The 20,752-nt window shown below is 37.8% G+C and overlaps 1 protein-coding gene across 1 annotated transcript in view; it reads left to right on the plus strand.

Moving 5' to 3' along the window:
- Positions 1 to 1,926: 1,926 nt before the first annotated feature.
- CPVL (carboxypeptidase vitellogenic like) overlaps positions 1,927 to 20,752 on the plus strand; it is a 195,769-nt gene continuing 176,943 nt past the window's right edge. Inside the window, exon 1 of the mRNA XM_073009015.1 lies at positions 1,927 to 2,049. The gene's annotated coding sequence lies outside the window, so the exon portion shown is untranslated. The remainder of the gene's footprint in view (positions 2,050 to 20,752) is intronic.

The raw sequence follows: 20,752 nt of genomic DNA on the forward strand, positions 1-20,752 counted from the left end.
TAATCCCAGCACTTTGGGAGGCCAAGGTGGGCAGATCACCTGAGATCGGGAGTTCAAGACCAGCCTGACCAACATGGAGAAACCCTGTCTCTACTAAAAATACAAAATTAACTGGGTGTGGTGGCACATGCTTGCTACCTCAGGAGGCTGAGGCAGGAGAATTGCTTCATCCCGGGAGGCAGAAGTTATGATGAGCCAAGTTTGCACCATTGCACTCCAGCATGGGCAACAAAAGCAAAATTCCATCTCAAAAAAAAAAAAAAGTCTGCCATATTTTCCAGTTGCCTTCCTACCTGTCTCTCTCATACAATGGGAAGATTCTGGAGGGCAGTGATGATGCTTTGCTGTTTTCATATATCCCTTCTCTAACCCAAGAATCTTTCCTGTAATAGAATTTCAGAAATGTAGAATCCAGCTGAGTGTTTATCTTTGTTCTGGATTCTCAAGCCATTTAAAGGCAGCAGGCTGTCCTGATTTTCCACACGAAAGGGCAGAAATGGGATTAACACAATAGGATGCTGTCTCTATTCTCTTCTACCCTGTTCAAGGAATTTAATTTCCTATAAGCCTACCTCCAATTCTCCTTGGGACAGTTATAGTCAAGAACCTTAATGCTTCAGACCCTCTTTTGACATTAAATCTTTGCTGAATGCTAACAATCTTGAGGGACATTGGGTTTACTCAGTTTGTATTTTTAGGTATGAGTGTATGTAATTGTGTAGACAAAGTATTTGAACGTTGAACTGATATTGTAAAGTTTTGATCCAAATGTGTGATATTGGATAAAAATACCCTAGGAGGTTTAATGTGGGTAATACAGCCTAAACTCGTCAAGTAGTTAAATAGGATTATCTGACAGGACTTATAAAAACGTCTGAAGAATATTACAACTTTCTACGTTTTCATTTTGATCTGGGTCCCCATATCCCTATTCTGCTACACTCTATGTGTCATGTCACAATGAGGAGTTTTTATGTTTTAATGCTGCTTATGATCTTATTTCATTATTGGTAGGTGGAACACTATCAGATTAATACAACTCTTTTAAGGCATTGAATAGAAAGATTCCACCACTGCTAACCTTCTTCTGCATTCCTATTTTTCAAACTCTATCATTACCTTCTCTTCTGTAGAGCATCCTGTCACCATCTTATAATAGAAGTTCAGTTCATTTGCATATGCATTTGCAGGTTTTCATTAAGAGGAAGACGGCACAATGATTAATGAGTGTGAGTTCTCATTTTGCAAAAGGAATATTGTCTTTTCAAAAAATATTCCATCTTTCAGAGCACTGAAAGAAATAGTCATAATTTAAGTAAGAAAAAGTCATTTACAGCATTTATGCTGTTTAAGATGTTTTGCTTATAAAGTAATTCATGCTTACTGTAGACATGTTAGAGGCAAAAAAAAGAGATAAGTAAGACAAAAAAGAAATCATCCATATTCCCTCCACCATGAATAAATACTTTGGTACTTTTCCCCCCTTTGGGAATTAGCAGTTTAGCAGCCTGATTTTTGCAGTTTACATTACATAGCAATATGAACATTCATGTGGAAAATGTTTGTTAGGGCCTATATAAAAAATGTCTATTTTGGAATGTTAAGATTATTAGTGTCTATTTAGTTTTTCTAGATTGTGTAATTTTTAAAATGAGTACATTTTACTTTTCTAGTCGGAGGCAATAATAAAGCTACTTTCCTTTTGGAATGAACTTGTACAATTATTTCCTGTGTCATTATAGATTCCTAATGTGACTTTCAATGGCAGTATAAAATTCCTTTCTATTAATCTACAATAATTCATGTTGTTATTCCTCCGTTGATTGAAATTTAGGTTGTTTCACAGTTTTTGGCTTTTCTTGAATTACTCTTGGACAAACATCCTTACACATAAATCTATATGTGCCTTTCTGTTTATTTTCTTAGGCTTGATTGCTGTAAATTGAACATATCAGTGGCAGGGGCACCAGCTGCACAACGCTAGGAGCCACCAAACACAGTGTATTCTACATAAATGTTGCTGCCAGGAGCCCCAGTTGAAACTACAATGTGAGTAGTGCCTGCTGGAGTAGAACAATAGCTGAAGCCTTGGTCAAAGGCTGTGAAAATGTTTAAAGCACTAGATAAAAATTGCCAAGCTGCCTTCTGGAAAAAAGTGTCTGAATTTATATTCATTCCAGAACTCACCACATATATCACGATCAAGAACTAGAATATATTTTAAAACACAAATTCCCTAGGAAAAAATGGCCTCCCATTGCTGTATTCATTTGTATCTAACTGATTACTAGAGAGATTAACTTTTTGCTTATGTCTACTAGTCATTTGTATTTCTTCTTTTGCAAACTGCCTATTCATATCTTTTGGCAAAATAATGGTAAGTACTGAGTACCAGTAATTGGCACCAAGAGTTGTTCATGTATGATCTTACTTACTCTTTTCAATTACACTGCAAGCAGTCATGCTCATTATCTCCATATTACAAATTAGAACTTTAAGAGGTATATGGATGATACGAGTCTTGTCCAACATCACACAGAATGTGATGGGGCCTGGATTTGAACCCAGCTCTAACTCCAGAGCCTGAGCTCTGAATCTTTGGACTCCAGTGCTCCTTAATTAGTGTGTTAGTGCTCTTATTAGTTTGTAATAACTCTTTACATAGTAATTATAATAACTTTTAATTGGTCAAATTTGTGGCAAAGGTATTTTTATTGGCTCATTATTTGCCTTACTTTGATTTATACAGATTTAAGTCTTTTTTTTTTTTTTTTTTTTTTTTTTTTTTTTTTGAGACAGAGTCTCACTCTGTCGCCCAGGCTGGAGTGCAGTGGCCAGATCTCAGCTCACTGCAAGCTCTGCCTCCTGAGTTTACGCCATTCTCCTGCCTCAGCCTCCCAAATAGCTGGGACTACAGGCGCCCGCCACCATGCCCGGCTAGTTTTTTCTGTATTTTTTTTTAATAGAGACGGGGTTTCACCATGTTAGCCAGGATGGTCTCGATCTCCTGACCTCGTGATCCTCCCGTCTCGGCCTCCCAAAGTGCTGGGATTACAGGCTTGAGCCACCGCACCCGGCCCAGATTTAAGTCATTTTTATATCAATTTAGATGACTTTTTTTTTTAGATGGAGTCTTGCTCTGCCGCCCAGGCTGGAGTGCAGGGGCATGATCTCGGCTCACTGCAACCTCCACCTCCTGGGTTCAAGCGATTCTCCTGCCTCAGCCTCCTGAGGAGCTGGACTACAGGCATGTGCCACAACGCCTGGCTAATTTTTTTGTATTTTTAGTAGAGATGGGGTTTCACCGTGTTAGTCAGAATGGTCTCCATCTTTCCTGACCTCGTGATCTGCCCACCTTAGGCTCCCAAAGTGTTGGGATTACAGGCATGAGCCACCACACCCGGCCTAGATGTCACTATTGGTACTTTATCACGTTTTTAAAATATTTTAAATTTGATTCACAATATTATTAAAATGTTTGATGTGAAATATTTTCCTTTCTAATAAAAAAAACTATTGGGGAGCAGATTGACTTTGGAATATTAAGAATGAAACATATGTAAGCATAATATGTGAATATTTGGAAATGAAATAATCTACATCATTGATGAAAGGATATCTTATTTCTTACTGATATTTCCACTGTTTGCAGGGAAATATAATCATTTGAAAATACAAGACAAATAACAAAAGATCAATAGAATGCTTAGCAATGTAAGTTATCTTAATGCTTTCAAAATAAGACAGTGATTAGATTGTTTGTAATACTTAAGTTGATTTGCTTGCAATAATAAATACATCCTCACATGCACTAACTTAGTTTTGCAAAGTATAACCAAAAAAATGAACCTAACAAATGCTATATAGCCCCTCCACAAATGTCTAGTTCTTACCTGTGTTTTGCATTGATATAAAATAGAATAGTTATTAAGTATTTTGTAATTTGAGAAATAAAAAACCTGGTAATTATTGATGGTTTCTCTACTTAGAAAAAGGAGAATATTTATTTACATATATCAGAGTAATTCTATTTGGCAAAGGACATATATCAAAATAATAATCATTCATGTTACTAACATCTGCCTTGTTCTTGCTTAGGAAGGAGACTTAGGACAAGTGTCACAATCTTTCCTTCTCACTCCATGAAGAATTTGTGTTGAGTCTGGGTTCCTGGGTTTGCTAGCGTCTGAGAGTGGTCAAAACATTCTCAAAGTGCAAAACTTCAGCCCGAGTTTCTGAGCAGAGCATTCAGGAGTCTTTTCTCAACAAGGTTGACCAAGGAAGGCTGACACTGCATGGGAAGGCAGGCAGAACTGATCTAGCAAAGAGTGAAGGGAGCACTCTTCCTCATGACTTGGAGTGGGATGGGGTGGTTCTTAAGGATGGCATCCCATGCCCACTCTCATGCAGTGCTGTGTGAGGGGATGGAGACTTCTGAAGGGTTCTCCCAAGATGGCAGCATGGCCTAACACAAATAAGCCTTATGCCCAAGCTTGGCAAAAAGAAAATGGAGGGGCTGTTTTCAAAGGGTCCATGAGGACTGTAAGTGTGTCTGCATGATATTGGAGGATCACCTCCTGTTTTCTGACACCAAGAGAGATGCTGGGTCCCCTATAATCCTAAGGAGGCAGGAGACCTCAAAACCATGACTGAGGAGGTGCAAATGCTGGTTAGCTCTGGTAGGTGGGGTCCTGCCTGGACTATAATGCCCCTTAACTGGTGTGTTAGTATTCTTTTTATTAGTTTGTAATAATTCTTTACATAGTAATTAACCTTTGGTCAAATTTGTGGCAAATGCATTTTTATTGGCTGATTATTTGCCTTAATTTGATAATATTATAAGGGATTTAAGTCATTTTTCATATCAATGTAGATGGCTAATTCCACTCTAAGTTGTTAAATTAATTAATTAATGCCAAACAGTCATTCAACAAACAATAACTGAGCGCCTACTATGACCCAGGCATAGGTATAGACCCTGAGAATATAACAATAAACAAAGTCCCTGCCCTCAGGAGGCACAGACAATGAACGTTGTTTTTAAAAAGATAACTTCAAATGCTGAAATATAAGTGTTCAGATGAACATAAAACAGCATGCTCAGGCAACGTCTCTTGGAGGATGTGACATTTCAGCAGAGACCTGATCTTGCAGGTCTGGAGGAGGGAACAGCAGATCTAAAGGGCTGAGTCAGACACGAGCTGGGTGTGTTAGAGGAACAGGAAAGGCGGCCAGTGGAGCTGGTGTCAAAGGAATTAAACGGCATACAGAGGAAGACCAGGTCAGAGGCTGAGTAGATGTCAGATCCTAGCAGCCACGTGGGTCATAGTGGAGATTTTCTGTTTATTTCTAGACACAATGGGAAGCCACAGAAGCTTTTAGGAAGGGGATGACATGTTCTGATTCATACTGAAAAGATCACTTTGGCAGCTGTGGAAAAGGAGTGTCAGAAGAGCAGGGTGCATGGTGGCTATGTGACTATTCCAGTGGTTTCAAAGAAAGGCTGATGGTGTGGACAGAGGATAGTAGCAGCAGAGATGGCAAGACACCATTAGACCCAGGGTAGAATCTGACAACACTTGCTGATGATGGAATGTGAGGCATGAGATAAACAATCATCAAGGTGACTCCTAGGTTTTTAGCTGAGCAGTTAAATGGTTGATGGTGCCACTTGCTGTGATGGTGAAGGCTTGGGGAGGGAAACTTTGTGTAGGGATGGAACCAAGGGTTGTGTTTGGGACATGTGAAGTTTGAGGCACCTATGAAATGTCTAAGGAGATGTCAAGTAGCAGGGTTTCGAGAGAGGTCTGGGTTGGAAAAAAAGATTTTGGTTATAAAGTGAATGAATGAAAGAACAGATAGATAGGCGGGAGCATAATGATAAGGATAGGTGTTTAGAAGGAAAGAGGGTTGGGGTATAGACGGTAAAGTGGATGGATGGATGGATGACTGCACAGATGGATGAATGGACAGATAGATAGATAAATAGGTAGATATTAGTAGGTGGACAGATAGATAAACAGATGGAAGAAGGAAAAGAGCTAGAAAAAAAAATGAGGGGACAGAGGAAAAGTCAGTTAAAAAAAAAAAAAAAAAAGGGCCAGGCATGGTGGCTCACACCCGTAATCCCAGCACTTTGGGAGGCCAAAGCAGGCAGATGACTTGAGGTCAGGAGTTTGAGACCAGACTGGCCAACATGGTGAAACCCCATCTCTACTAAAAATACAAAAATTAGCCCAGCATGGGCATGTGCACCTGTAATCCAAGCTACTCAGGAGATTGAGGCAGGAGAATTGTTTGAACCCAGGAGGCGGAGGTTGCAGTGAGCAGAGATAGCACCACTGCACTCCAGCCTGGATGACAGAGCGAGACTCTGTCTCAAAAAAAAAAAAAAAAAAAAAAAGTAAACAAAACAAAACAAAAAAAGAAAGAAAAAAGAAAAAGAAACGATCTCCTATATATGTATAAATCACTTTAAGCGATCTGAAGACTAGAAAGGAATAAGTTTCCCAGTGAATAAATTTTTTAGTGTCTCTGTGCTAGAAGACAATGTTCACTAAACTAAAAATATTTTATCTTATGGAGAAAATTATTTTATATTTGTCTCTTCCTTCTATATTTTCTCCCCTCTCTTTCTTGCCTTCTTTTGCATTGAATGATTTTTTTTCATTCCCATTTTCTCTGCATTTATTTGGAAGTTAAAAACACTGTTTCTATTCATTTAGAAGTTAACCTAAGCATTTTAACATATAAGCTAACCAAGCCTAATGTTTATCCGTATTCTTACCATTCTGACCAGTGATCAAAGAGCACGAAGTTGCTTTCCCTTTCCTTCCTGGCTTCCTATTTATATGCTCTTCCTTCTAGTATTTCAGCTCAATCTCATTTTTTAAACACGAGAAGTTAGCCATTATTTGTTGTTTTATACTGTCTACGTTAATTTAGGTTTAAACAGAAGTTTCCCATTTTCTTGGCTCAAAATTCTTTCTTGTATATTAGATCTTCCTTCTGTATTCTTTTTTCTTCCTAAAAAAGTCCTTTTAAAGCTTCTTTGTAAGGGTGTCTTAGTAGTAATCCCTTTCAATTTTTGTCTAGAAATGTGTTTACTTTGTCTTTCCTTTGGAATCAAAGTTAGATTTGTATAGGATTCAAGCCGACAGTTAATTTCCTTCAGCAATTTGAAGAGACATACTGCTAATAAAGACAAATCCATTTTGTTCTGACATGTTTTCTTGCCAATAAGACGTCCACTATTAATGTAGTTATTATTTCGTTTTGATATTTTTTTTCTTTTTTTCTCTCTGTTTGGGGGAATCTGAAGCTTTCCTACAGTGTATCTAAATGTGACTTTATTTTTATTTATCCTGCTCAGGACCTATTGGCCTTCTTGACTTCTCTTCTGGATCTCTGTAGTCAGAATAAATAAATAGTCATGGTCTTTTTTTTTTCAATTATGGAAAATAGCCATGATCTCTTTGAATATTGCCTAATCTGTCCAAAAATGTCAGTGAATTAGACATATGTTAGACTTTCTCACTCAATACTTCCTAACCCTTCTTTCATGTTTTTCACTGTTTTTTGTTGTTGTTGTTGTTGTTGTTTTGTTTTGGTTTTTTTCCCTATGCTCTGCTTGGGAAACTTATCTTCTACTACTCTCCTTCCTGTTGGCTGTCTATCAATTTATCTGTATTAGTCTGTTCTCATGCTGCTAATAAAGACATAGGCAAGACTGGTAATTTATAAAGGAAAGAGGAAAAATTGACTCACAATTCCCTATGGCTGTGGAGGCCTCACAATCATGATGGAAGAGCAAGGAATGTCTTACATGGTGGCAGGCAAGAGAGAGAATGAGAGTCAAGCAAAAGGGGAAATGCCTTATAAAATCATCAGATCTCAGCCAGGCGCAGTGGCTCATGCCTATCATCCCAGCACTTTGGGAGGCCGAGGCGGGCAGAAAACCTGAAGTCAGGAGTTTGAGACCAGCTTTGCCAATATAGTGAAATCCCCTCTTTACTGAAAATACAAAAATTAGTCAGGCGTGGTGGCATGTGCCTGTAATCCCAGCTACTGAGGGGGCTGAGGCAGGAGAATCACTTGAACCCAGGAGTCAGAGGTTGCAGTGAGCCGAGATCGTGCCACTACACTCCAACCTGGGCAACAGAGAGAGGCCCTGTCTCAAAAAAAAATCATCAGATCTCATGAGACTTATTCACTGCCATGAGAACAGTATGGGGGAAGCACCCTAAGGATTGAATCATCTCCCACTGGGTCCCTCCCACAACATACGGGAATTATGGGAGCTACAATTCAATATGAGATTTGGGTGGGGACACAGCCAAACCATATCATTGTCTAATCTACTGCTTATCAACTGAAATGAACACAATTTTTATATTTTTGATTTATAGAATTTTGCTTGGTTATTTTGTGTCTCTCTTCTAGCTTCTTGATGCCATGTCACTCTAAAAATTCTTTTTTTTTTTTTTTTTTTTTTTGAGATGGAGTTTTGCTCTTTTTTGCCCAGGCTGGAGTGGAATGGCGCAATCTCGGCTCACTGCAACCTCCACCTCTCGGGTTCAAGCAATGCTCCTGCCTCAGCCTCCCAAGTAGCCAGGATTACAGGTGTATGCCACCATGCCCAGCTAATTTTGTATCTTTAGCATAGCCGGGGTTTCACCATGTTGGCCAGGCTGATCTCGAACTCCTGACCTCAGGTGATCCACCCACCTCGGCCTCCCAAAGTGCTGGGATTACAGATGTGAGTCACCGCACCTGGCCTCTCAAAATTCTTTAATCATTGTGCTGGATATTTTCTTTCTACCCCCTCCAAATCCACTCTCTACCATGTTCCATCCTGCTTTATGCCCCCGTGGCTAATCAGCTGAGCAAACTGTCCCTTGTCTGGACAGGTTCCTGTCCCTCTGGGAGGAGAAGCAGACCTTGGCTATCTACTGGTGTAGCCTCCAGGCCTTGAAGAGCTCAGGCCTTGAAGAGCTCCTCAGGGGTTGATGGCTTTTGCTTCTATCCTTTCCCCAGAAGCAGATCTCTGCCTGCATACCAAAATATGGAAAGACAGGATTGCTGGCCCCCCTCCAGAGGCAGAGGGCTTTGCTTCTCAAGGGCTTGCTGCTTCTTAGTGACAGCTTAATTAAGGCTTTTGCTCCCACGAGAGGAGCATCAAGGTGTGGGGGCAGCCACCTCCTCCTGCATCCTGTGCCATCAAAGGGGGGCTCTCTCCCGCCTTTTACCTTGTCCCAGTCTTCCTCAAGAGCACCCCCTCTTCCCCATGGAGACTGTGAAGAGAAGCTCGGGAGTGTGTGTGAACTCCGCTTGTGTCTGGGCCTCTCTCAGTTATTCTAAATTAATATGAGATATGAGTGCACACTCAGTCTTTAGAAATTCTTTTTTTTTTTTGAGACAGAGCCTCCCTCTGTCGCCCAGGCTGGAGTGCAGTGGCGTGCTCAGCTCACTGCAACCTCCACCTCCCGGGTCCAAGTAATTCTAGTGCCTCAGCACCCCCAAGTAGATGGGATTACATGGGGTTACAGGCATGAACCACCACACCCAACTAATTTTTTTTTTTTTTTTTTTGGGTAGAGACAGGGTTTCACCATGTTGGATAGGCTGGGCACCTGACCTCAAGTGATCTGCCCGCCTCAGCTTCCCAAAGGAAGGAATTCATTATTTTTTTAAAAAAATATTTCTTCTTACTCACTCCATGGCACCCCCCTCTTCCTCCCATATTCTGCCAAAGGTGCAACAATTCCATATCCTGACTCTCATTAGAGATGCTTTTTATCCTTTGAAGTTCACTTTCCTGGTTGCCTTGTGACCTCAAGTCTCTGATGAGTTTAAGGAAAGAAAGTTATAATATTGTACACTGTTCATCATTTTCTTGTTGTTAGGATGGGGGTGACATTCTCTCATAGCTTTCTACATCCCAAGCAGGGGCAGAAATCCTCATATATTATTAATAACACCACCTTTCACTTCATAATCACTCTGGATTGGAGGATAAATTATATGGCTGCAGAAGGTTAGGCCCCCACTGGAGGCTACCAGCACCTGGCAGATGCATTCAGAGCAATGCCAACTACAGGGCTTTTTTTCTCTGGGTTCCTGCTTACTTTTCTGGCCTTTGAAGATTTCCTTGACTTTCCTATAAGCTTAGGTGTGCATTTCTAAAAATGTTTTTATGTTTTCTTAAACACTATCTCATCCAGCTTTTTAAATTTTATTTATTTATTTATTTATTTGATACAGAGTCTCGCTCTGTCGCCCAGGCTGGAGTACAGTGGCACAATCTCAGCTCACTGCAACCTTCGCCTCCCGGGTTCAAGTGATTCTCCTGCCTCAGCCTCTCGAGTGTCTGGGATTACAGGCGCCTGCCACCACACCCAGCTAATTTTTGTATTTTTCGTAGAGACACGTTTTTGTCATGTTGGTCAGGCTGGTCTCAAACCCCTGACCTCAGGTGATCCACCTGCCTCAGCCTCCCAAAACGCTAGTGAGCCACCACACCCGACCTTATCCAGCATTTTTAAGTGGCAGAAAAGCTTCTCCAGGTATCTAGTGAGTCATATAGCTGGAAACAAAAGTTGAAAAAAAAATGTTTTATAATATTAAAATGTTAAGGTTTTAATTCTTTCCCAATTAACATTAATGATTCTTGAAATCCTTGGTCAGATGACTGTATGTCAACAAGCAATGGTTAATATGAAATTAATATTTAAAAAATGGAATCTGTTAACGTCAAAGATCGACTTTACTAAGCTTTTCTTAAATACTCTAAAAATTCAATTTATCTGGAGGGTGTTAACATGAATAATTTAAAATTCATTTCCCAACTACAAGGGAAATCAATTTGATTCTAATGGTTTTCCTGAATCCGAAGGCTTGGTTATTTTAAATAATTTTTTTGGATGATAAATAGGTGGCAACATGATGATAGATGAGACAGAGATTATTGTTATAGCATATTAAGGAAACTTTAGACACTGATGCTATCATAACCAAGGGTGAGCCTAGGTGTAGAAGTCCCAGTGTTCCTAGAGCAGAATGTTGATCAACTGGATGCGACCAATCAACTAACAGAAATCAGCTGTGATGCCCACAGCAACCATGCTGCTGAGAACTCAGTGGGCTGGATGCTGGAGAGGAGGTGGTGCTGTTTTAATGATTTACAATAAGATGCCCCATTAAAGGACTGAATCATTGTAGAATCCCCCCATATATGGAAACCTAGGTACTTCCTGGGTTCCCTCTAGGTGGCAATGTAATCCAAGCATATACACGTGATCCTGCTGACCCTACATCTGACTTGGCCCATCTGGCTGACTAGGGGGCTGTCTCCACCATTTCATGAGTTTTTTTCTCCTGTGTACCACCCACTGCACCCGACACTGCGCACTCTGTTGAGGAGGACAATTATTTCAGATACAGCTGGATTGTTCTTTAAAGATAAACATATGGGAATTGGGGGCATCCCTCCAAATCAGCCCTTAAGTCCATTTGTAAGAACTATATGTAAGGGCATGCTTAAAAGCTTCAGCTACAACAACTTCATTTCTTAACAAGTGATGGATTCGATAATGTTAGATGGATTTGATAGCCATGTATTATTTTATGGAAAAATGAAAATGCATTCTCTGGAGACATACTGGTAGATTTCTAAATTATGTCATATGCTTGGATTTAGCCCGCAATAACTGCTGTACTCTGAATTGTTCATCTCCGGGCAAGTATTTAGTTTGTGGAATTTGATTTAATAGTGCCCCTTAAGGTTTTAGAGTTTGTGTTTCCGGTCCACATGTGAAAGAAAGGTTAAAAGTCTCTGACCTTAAACTCTGTACAAAGAAGGCCCTCGGGGAAAAAAAGCTCGGGGCTGAATTGAGGAGGATTCTGGGTAGATTCCTCTCCGTCTAGAATCCCCACCCTATTAGTTTACTTGAGTTGTGACGCTCCTTCTTCTAACAAGCTCAGCTTTAAGACTCTGAACTGCCTAATGCTGTACTTTATTCCATTACGTATGTATTATGTTGGTTTGTATCCCCACAGAATCACCAAGCCCAGTTTACAGGTTGTTCTTCTTTACAGACCCGTGAAATCCCCTGGATGCTCCAAAGAGCTTTGGGGTTTCTGGGAGCGTGGCAGAAAGAATGCAGTAGGAAGCGTATTAGTTGATGTCTGCGCGGTTCCATCATGTGAAGGAGCAGTGCATATGTAAGCAATGTTAGGGCTCTGCAGGCAAGAGTCAGAACTAGGGGGAAACTGGCAGTTCATTATGTCCAGCACCTTCCATCTATATTGACACACCTCAGAAACAGTCGTTTTGAAATGAATCAGGTGAGTCATAGAGCAATGTAATTGATATGGTTTGGCTGTGTCCCCACACTAATCTCATCTTGAATTCCCACATGTTGTGGGAGGGACCCCGTGGGACGTAATTGAATCATGGGGGCAGGTCTTTCCCATGCTGTTCCCGTGATAGTGAGTAAGTCTCACGAGATCTGATGGTTACTCTAAGGGGAAGTTTTCCTGCACAAGCTCTCTTTACCTGCCGCCGTCCACGTAAGATGTGACTTGCTCCTCCTGGCCTTCCGCCATGATTGTGAGGCCCCCCCAGCCATATGGAACTGTAAGTCCAATTAAACCTCTTTCTTTTGTAAATTGTCCAGTCTTGAGGATGTCTTTATCAGCAGTGTGAAAACAGACTAATGCAGTAAGTCATTTTTGCCTGAGATTAGATATTACGGAAAGTGACACAGAAGTGTTCCATGGAGTTTAGAAATAAAAATTCTAGAAGACATACATTTGTCATGTAATGGTTGGTTTTTCTTCAAAATATTCAGTGAATGTACAAAACCCATTTTAAACTAAGGACATGTACAAATTACTTAAATTCGTCCCAAGATGAACAACTGGAGAAAATATGAATGATGGGGGAAAATCTAACATGTGTAGTATTCAAAATTAATTAAAGAAGGGGCAGATCTTTGGCATCAAATGGAACAAATGTTTTACTAGAGGTATAGATAAAAGGAACACTGACGTGAAGGAAAGCATATTAAAATCTTGTGTTTGAAGATTCACCGTTCCCTAGAGTTGCTCTGGTAATTAAGATTAGCAAGAAATTTGTCAGATATTAAAACAAAAGAAGAGTTTCATCAGTATCACCAGCAATCTGTTGTTAAACATAAAGTAGCCAAGGACGCACTTTAGGACCAGGTTTAAGAGCTCAGAGAATCCCCCTCCACCCCGTAGGATTCCTGGCAGTTTACCTCCAGAGAATGGGCTTCTGCTAGAAGTCTGAGAGCAATGGATTAGTCAAGAAGGCCAAACACAAGGATCAAAAGGACACCACAGCTGGGCATGGTGCTCACACCTGTAACTCCAGTGCTTTAGGAGGCAGAGGCAGGAGGATCGCTTGAGTCCAGGAGTTCAAGGCTGCAATGAGCTATGATGGTGCCACTGCACCCCAGCCTGAGCAACAGATCAGCAACCTGTATGTGTGTGTATGTATATGTGTGTGTGTGTATGTGTATATATATATAAAATACATCTTATCCCTGCCAGGTAGCCATGGAATAAGGGTATGAAGATCTATAGGCACACCATCTCTGACTGAGCAAACCGTGGTCAGAAAGGAGGAAGAAGCTTTTCTGGATCAAATGTATCAAGCAGGCCCTGAGAAGAAAAGACAGAGCAGCACATGATGGCAGCCATACATAGGACACGAAAAGGCAGAAGCCGAAGAAGAATAAGTAGAAAAAGCCAATGGTCCTGTTTTGGTCTTTTCAGTTACTCTTTAGTACACTCTTAGCTACTTAATCTCCCTTTCCCCTTGTTTAAGTGAAAGACAATAGAACAATAACAAAACAGTTATATTTATTTTTAATTAACATAACATTATTGTATATAGACATTTATATAAAAACAAAATAGGACAGAAATCACTAATGGTAAGTTTTTAAAAATAACAATGAAAATGGTGTGTTTAGAGAGGTATGAAACTGGAATTTTGTTAAACTCTAAAAGACAGAGAACACTGTACATGAATGTCTTAGAAGAAGCAACTCAATAGGATGACATATTTTAAGGGATTGAATAATAGAATGTTCTTCCCAGAATCTTCTACAGTGGTAATATCAGCATAGTCCATTTATTCCTAGTACAACCATATATTTTGAGTTACATGCCTTTCAAAAACAGTACTGAATATACAATGCATAGACTACCTAGAATAAGTATGAAAGAAAGAAAACGGAAATGAATAAAATGGGGAAAATTCCACATTTTATTCTATGTAAGATAAATTTCTTATATGTCCTTTAGAATTGCCTATGAAAATCAAGCCACAATTTGAGTTCATTTTCCTCATGATGTCCTAATAATCACCGGGACTTTTATTTTCATCAAATAGAGTTTATTATACATTTATTTCTGAATCACATTGGGCTGGGTATTACTTAAAACATGGCAAATAGAAATAGTTCATATCTCTTAGAAGCTATAGATTAAATGGATAGTGATAAACACACACATGTAAAAATCATGCACACATAATGCATACTTAGTAGTACATGTCTAAACAACATGCATACATGCCAAACTAAATTATTTCTAGTGCTTTTAGCATAATGGAAAAATAGTCTTTAAGTGTGTTTAGTCATCTGATTAGCTGAGACATAAACTCTCCCTGGAAGTCTACAGCTGAGGTTTGAGGGGGAAGAGGGAAAGCCTTCAGCCTATACAGGTTGGGGGATTGGAACAGAGACCCTCACATAACACTGGGCCTCCAAATCGCAAGGAGTTCTTATCTTTAGAGATACATAGATAAAACTACAGGATGTCTGGCATTTTCTTCATAATAATCTAGGGGTGGGAGGAATGGGTAGAGATTACAGATGCAAAAAAGATTGACTATGAGTCCATAATTGTAGAAGCTGGTTATGGCTACAAGGAGGCTTATTATAATATTCTCCTTTGTGTGCTTGAAATTTTCTAAGATAAAAAGTTTTGTTTAAGAACCATTAAAAGAAAAACCACAAACTGTGTAATGGGATTGAAACAAAACTGACACAAGATGAGAATCCAAAATATCTAAAGAACTTATAGAAATCAGTAAGAGAAAGACAAAGAAACTCATTGAAAGATGGTTTAAATAAATAAACAAACAAGCATTTTATGAAATAAAAAAATAGCCAGACAAAACATCAGAAGATGTGCAGTCTCATTAGTAAGCAGGAAAAAGCAAGTTAAAACCACAATGAGATATTCTGTGTGTTATGATATGCTAGGTAATATTGTTGCCACCAACACTCAGGAACCAACAAAATTTTACTTCTTACTCACATTAAATGTCCATTTTAGGTCATCTGGGAACTGAGGTCAGTCATCTGTTCATTATGATCACTCCTGTTCCCAGGGACACACAACAGTTACCTCCGATGTTGTAGTCCTCCTTGCCAGAGGAAAGGAAAGCATAGAGGTTTTTGCATCAGTAAGTAATTGCTCCAGCCAGGGACTGGCAGACATTCCTTCACAATCCAGTACAAGTCAAACTCACTTATAACAAGGATTTAGGAAGTGCAATTCCTTCTACTGTGTGCTTGGAAGCAGGGAGAACTGGAAATGTTTAGGGAAAACAAATGGCTTTCATAGATGCCAGTTTTTTTCTATCAGATTGGCAAAACTATATAGTCTGACAAAACCAAATATTGGTGAAGATGTAGAGCAATAAAAACATTAACACACTTTTGACTGAAGAGTAAATTGGTGCAACTACTTTAGAAAACAATTTAGTATCATTTAGCAAAGTTGAAAATTCATATAACCTTCAACTCAGCAATACTACTCTAAGATACATATTTTAGAAATACTTTTGCATATGTGCACCAAAGACATATTCAAATAGGGTCATAGAAGCACTGTTTGTACCAGTGAAATCAAACAAGCAAAAAGAAAAACTGGAAATAGCTCTCATGTCCGCAGATAGTAGATAATTTTTTGAATATTCATTTAATGAAATACCATTTAGGATAGAATATCAATGAACAGATACATGTTTATCTGGTTGAATTTCAAAAACGTATTGAATGAAAAAAGCAAGCCTAGAATTATTGTATTTGACAAAGGTCTAAAAAAGTTAAAATTAATATATTATTTTAGGATTACATACCTAAGCAAAAATAAATAATTAAAAGTTAGTTTAACACAAAATTCAAGATAGTAGTTACCTTTGAGTGGATCAAGGTAGGGATGTTACCAGGGACACATTTAAGGTATTGATAATATTCTTTTTGTTAAGTTGTTTGGAGTTGTAAACATTGTTCACTTTGTTATTATTCTTTAACTTGTACATATATAGTATATGTACTCTATGCATGCAAAAAAGCCTAGAAATATATCTTACATTGTGGAGAAAAATCAATCAATGGAAACAGGACAAAAATGACACAGATAGTAGAACTAGTAGTCAAGGACATTAAAAGAGCTATTATAAATATATTTAAAATGTTCAAGAAGGTACAGGAAATAGAAAACAAAAAATAGAGAATATCATTGGAATAAAAAACTGTTTTTTTAAGATCAATGAGTGATAAACCTTTAGCTGGATTCATCAAGAAAAAAATAGAAGTGATACAAATTATTAATTATAGAAATGAGAGAGGGGATACCAATACAGTTGTAGATACTAAAAGTATAAGAAAATATTACAACCAACTTTTTTGCCATAATATTTGACAGCTTAGATAAAATGGACAAATTCTTTGAAAGAAACCATCCGCTAGAGATCACTCAAGGAAGACATAGATTACCTGAATAGCTCAATAGCTATTCAAGTTATTAAAGGCTTCTAACTATAAAGCTATTATAGTTAGAAATCTCCCCATAAAACACACAAACAAACTAAAAACCCAGAAAACATATCAAGCCAAGATGGCTTCTCTGGTTAATTTTACCGGACATTTAAATCAGAAAGACTATCAATTCTACACAAAACTTCAAGAAAATCAAAGAGGGTAAAACACTTTGCTATCCACGTTGGGTGCAGTGGCTGATGCCTGTAATCCCAACATTCTGAGAGGTTGAGATGGGAGGATTGAGGCCAGGAGTTTGAGACTAGCCTGGTCAACATAGTGAGACCCCACCTCTACAAAAACCAAAAAAAAAAAAAAAAAAAAAAAAAAAAAAAGCTGGGTGTGGTGGCACACACCTGTAGTCCTAGCTACTTGGGAGGGTGAGGCAGGAATCACTTGAGTCCAGGAAGTCAAGGCTTCAGGGAGCTGATATTGTACCACTGCACTCCAACCTAGGCATAGAGTGAGACCCTGTCTCAAAACAAACAAACAAACAGACAAACAAAAACCCACTTTGCAACTTAATCTATGAAGCCAGCATTACCTTGACACCAAAACCAAAGATATTACAAGAAAAGAAAATCTACAAATCATGTATCCTGTGAACATAGTGACAAACACTGTTTACAAATTTTACCAAATAAAAGGTTTATCTCAAGAATGCAGGGTTGGTTTAACATTTGAAAATCAACCCATGTAATTCACCATGTTAATACACTTAAAAAGAAACAACGTACGGTCACCTCAATATATGCAGAAAAGCATATGACAAAAATTCAACATCTATTCATGATGAAAAAATTTAACAAACTAAGAAAAGAAGAAAATTCAGCCACATAAAGGGCAGCTATGAAAAGCCTACAGTTAACACCTCACCTAATGGTGAAAGACTGAATGCTTTTAATTTAAGAATAGTGCAAGTATATCCATTCTATCACTTCTATTCATTGTAACAAAGGTTATGGCAAATGTATTAATGAAAGAAAAAGAAATAACAATGGCATACAGGTTAAAAAGAAAGGCATAAAGCAGTCTCTATTAACAGACAACATGACTGTGGAAAATTCTTTGAACCAGTATAGGTGATATAAAAAAAAATCTGAGAAACCTACACACAAAAAATTATTGGAACTATTAAGTGAGTTTAGCAAGGTTAAAGGACAGAGTAATATATAAAAATCAATTTTGTTTCTATACAGTAGTAAAGATCAATCCGAAATTGCAATAAATATACCATTAAAAATAGCCGAAAATATGAACTTAAGTATTGGTTTGAAGAAAACTTATGCAAGACCTTTAGATCAAAAACTATAAAACATTGTTGACATAATTAAAAAGACATAAATGAAGAGATACACATGCCCATAAATCAGAAGACTATATTATTTAGATATCTATTCTCCCCACATTGATCTTTAGATTAAATGCAATGCCAATAAAAATATCAGCAGGCTTGTTTTTTAGAAATTGACAAACTGATTCTAAAATTTATATGGAAGTTCAAAAGATGTAGAATAGTCAAAAACATTTGAAAAAGAATAAAGCTGTAGAGCTTACACTGTACACTTGAGTTTATATGTAGGGTTTATTATGGAGCTATGGTAATCACGACAGTGTGGTATTGTCATAATAATAGATATACAAAGATCAATGGAACACTCTAGAAAGTTTAGAAATAGACCTACACATATATGTCAGTTGACCTCTTTCAAAGGGAAGCTCAGTGAAGAAAGAATAATCTTTGGGGTTTTTTTTGTGTGTTTTTTTGTTTTGTTTTTTTTTTTTGGAGACAGGTCTTGCTCTATCACCCAGGCTGGAGTGCAGTGGTGAGATCGTGGCTCACTGCAACCTCTGCCTCCCAGGTTCAAGCAATTCTCCTGCCTCAGCCACCAGGGATGCTGGGATTATAGGCATGTGCCACCACGCCTGGCTAATTTTTGTATTTTTAGTAGAGATGAGGTTTTGCCATATTGCTCAGACTGGTTTTTTCTGAGTTCAAGCGATCTGCCCATCTCGGCTCCCCGAAGTGCTGGGATTACAGATGTGAGCCACTGTGCCTGGTCAAAATTGAACACTTTTGCTCTTCAAAAAAACCTGTTAAGGAAATGAAAAGGCAAGCCAAAATCTGGGCAAAATTATCTGCAAAATATATATTTTATAAAGGATTTACATTTTATATAAAATAAACCTTTACAACTTAATAAGAAGATAAGCCACCTAATTAAAATAATGTGCAAAAATCAAATAGACATTTTACAAAAAAGAAACTGTAGAAATAGGAAATAAGCACATAAAAAGATGCTGGACATCATTAGTCATTAGGAAAATTCAAGTTTAAATCACAGTGAGTTGACACCTAGTATGATGGCGATAATCAAAAAGACCCTGTAAGTGTTGGGAAGGATATGGAGCAACTAAAACTTTCATACACTGCTGGTGGGAATGGAAAATGGCAGAACACTTTTGAGAACAGTTTTATAGCTTGAAAAGTTAAACATTCCCTACTATGTGTGTCAACCTAGGTATTTACCCAAGAGAAATGAAAGCATATGTCCACATAAGGACTTGTCCACAAATGTTAACAGCAGCTTTATTTGTAATAGTCAAAAGCTAGGAACAACCCAGATGTCCTTGAACAAGTAAATGGACAAATATATTTCAGTCCGATACAATATAATTCAGCAATGAAAAGGAGTGAACTATTGATATGTACAACATACATGAATCTTAAAGTAATTACACAGACTGAAAGATACCAATTAATATAATAGTATTTATTTAAAAATTTAAAAACGGAAGTTAATCTATAGTGATGGAAAGCTGATCACCAATTGCCTGGTGACAGAGATGGCAGGAGTGAGGAAATTTTTGGGGGCAATGAGAATGTTTGTTATCTTGTGATGATGGGTTTCATGGGTTCATACATAGCTGAAACTGATCAAATTGTACACTTTATATGTAGCTTATTGTATGCCAGTTATACCTTAATATGATTGTAAAAAAAACAGGGATATTGTCTCTTAGGTAATAATTGCTCATATGCATATGCCCATTAACATATGTGTCAATTTTCAGGGTACCATATTCTTTGCTTAGAGCAGGAAATAGAAATATAATATGAATCACATATGTAATTTTAAATTATCTAAAATACACATTTTAAAACATTTTTTAAGGGTGAAAATAATTTTAATAATATATTTTACTTAATTCAATATATTTTAGAGTATTTTAATCAATATAAAAATTATAAGCAAAGTATTTTACAATGTTTTTCATACTGTCTTCAAAATCCGGTATATACTTTACACTTATAGCACATCTTAGATTTAATAAAATTTACAATGCAGAAATAGATTCATATATCAAAGATGCTTAAACATTTTCCCATAATAGAATCAAGTGTCTTTTTTTAATTTTTAATTTTGAAATAATTACAGACTCATAAGGAGTAAAAGTAGTATAAACAGATCCCATGAACCCATCACCCCATGGTAACATTTTGCATAACTACAGTTCATTATCTAAACAAGGATATTGATTGGTACAGTTAACTACACCTCATGCATATTTCACTGTTATTCATATGCATTCAAATGTTTTATCTGTCTCTGTGTATATTTCTATAACGTTTTATCGCATTACAGAATTGTTTAAGCACAATCACAACCAACACAGAAGGACTGTTCCATCACACAAATGATCTCGTAGTGCTGCTCTGTTATGGTTAGGCTCTCCCTCCCCTTCCCTAAACTTTGGCAGCCATTTAATTTATCTGTTTTCTCTGTAACTTTGCCATTTTAAGAATGTTATGTAAGTGAGATCATACAATTTGTAATCCTTCAAGACTGGCTTTTGTCACTTGTCATAAAAGTGACAAAAGATGGAGT

Source organism: Chlorocebus sabaeus, chromosome 21, assembly GCF_047675955.1.
Source record: "Chlorocebus sabaeus isolate Y175 chromosome 21, mChlSab1.0.hap1, whole genome shotgun sequence".
NCBI lineage: Eukaryota > Metazoa > Chordata > Mammalia > Primates > Cercopithecidae > Chlorocebus > Chlorocebus sabaeus.